Source organism: Nannospalax galili, unplaced genomic scaffold (assembly GCF_000622305.1).
Source record: "Nannospalax galili isolate Female #2095 unplaced genomic scaffold, S.galili_v1.0 scaffold1534, whole genome shotgun sequence".
NCBI lineage: Eukaryota > Metazoa > Chordata > Mammalia > Rodentia > Spalacidae > Nannospalax > Nannospalax galili.
In genome coordinates this window covers 625,387-627,225 of record NW_008333781.1, presented here as the reverse complement: position 1 = coordinate 627,225, position 1,839 = coordinate 625,387, and the positions used below count along the sequence as shown (strand labels likewise).

The 1,839-nt window shown below is 36.2% G+C and overlaps 1 protein-coding gene across 4 annotated transcripts in view; it reads left to right on the top strand.

The window, feature by feature from the left end:
- The window catches only part of Shroom4 (shroom family member 4), a 314,107-nt gene that overhangs the window by 47,344 nt on the left and 264,924 nt on the right, over positions 1-1,839 (top strand). Inside the window, exon 1 of one of the 4 annotated variants that reach the window (XM_029561280.1) lies at positions 225-291. The exons of the other annotated variants lie outside the window; for them this stretch is intronic. The gene's annotated coding sequence lies outside the window, so the exon portion shown is untranslated. Of the gene's footprint in view, positions 1-224; positions 292-1,839 lie in introns of those variants that run through there. 4 annotated transcript variants of the gene reach the window in all.

Below are 1,839 nucleotides of genomic sequence, written 5' to 3'. Positions count from 1 at the left end.
ATTATGTATAATGTAGATATAACTGAATATATGCAATATTTATACCATATATTATTAATTTTAATTTTAAAATTTTATTATTTTTATTTTGTATCTATTAGTGTATTGCCTACATGCATGTGAGTGCAACCACGGAGGTCAGAAGAGGCAGTCGAATTCCCTGGAACTGGAGTTACAGATGGGTGTTAGCTGCCATGTGGGTGCTGGGATTTGAGCCAGGGTCTTCTGCAAGAGCAGTCAGTGCTCTTAATCATTGAGCCATCCTTCTGCTCCCTATACCATATATTATAAGTAAGTAGAAATTATAGGGATATAGCCCTATAATGTCCATTATATTTATAGAAACATTTATATTTACAAATAATTATATAGATTGATATTTATAAATATGTCGTTATATATTTATATTACGGTCTATATATTTAGTTATATGTTCATATGCATATACATCCTTGTGTTTTATCCTTTTATTTAAACATATAATATTCATAATGCTAGATCATACTTATATATGTGTAACATTCAAATACATACAGAAAAAGTTATATTTAGAATACAATAGACAGCAATTTAATGAAGTCTAGAAATCCAATTCTAACTGACTCTATCTTTATAAAGCAACTTTTTTCTGGTACTAATACACCTCTGCTCTCCTCTCCCTTCCAACACACCAGTGTTTAGAGATTAGTTCCTTCAGTATGCATAACTGGCTCTGTTGAGCAGTTTGAGTTGGGATGGTATAAGCTTTGGAGCCACAGATATCTGGGTTCAAAGGCAGGAAATTCTCCTTTTTATCCAAATACCCTTGAGTAATTTCTGTGAGAAATTCCCTATGTCTCAGTCTCCTTTCTTGTCAAATGACTATCATACTTAGGTAGCAGATTTAGAAGAATTAAGACAAATAAATTGTTCTACCTCTATTTAGTCCACTAATGAGGGCAAAATATTGTTTCCCTTTCTTTTATGACTGGAATTTCTGCCTGCCTTTGCTCCTACCACATTTCCAGTGCTTCCCCTACTTGGGCAAGGAATCAGGGTTCCCACGACTCAGACTTTGATGAGACCTTGGTTTCTAACAAAAACTTTCTTTACCTCCTTTCAGTTGTCACCTGAGTCAGATGTTGGTTTCTCAGCGTAAGTAAGTAAAAACATTCTTTTTCACAAGGCTATTCAGAATTTACTTCCTAAACCTCTATTCCCTCTATAGTCCTTTCACATTCCCTAATGAGCATGACATTTCTTTTTCTTTACTGCCGTATCTGGGGTCCCCAACTTGGGGACTTTCCATGTCAAAACGTAATACTCCTCTGAGCTTTTGAGTTATTATTTTTTAAATTTTATTATTTTTATTTTATGTATATGCATGTATTGCCTGCATGTAGGTAAGTGCACCTGTGTTGCGGAGGTCAGAAGAGGCTGTCAGATCCCCTGGGACTGGAGTTACGAACCATTGTTACCTGCCATGTGGGTGCTGGGATTTGAACCCGGGTCTTCTGCAGGAACAATCAGTGTTCTTAACTGCTGAGCCATCTCTCCAGCCCCTAATTACTGTTCTTTAAAGCCGGCTATCTTCTGGTTGCCACTCCCTGCAACTCCTGCTTGTGTGCACATCTAGAATATCATTTTTTTATGTGGATCTGTGGATGGAATCTATGGTCTCACATGAACTAAGCAAGTATTCTACTACTGAGCTATATGCCTGCAACTTTTATTCAAAACATTTTAGGTAAGCCTAGGATCTGCGTATAAGGGAGAAGATGCATCTTTTTACTTTCTGAGATAGTGAACTCACTGAATATTATACTTTCTAGGTCTATCCATTTTCCTTTGAATTTTTGC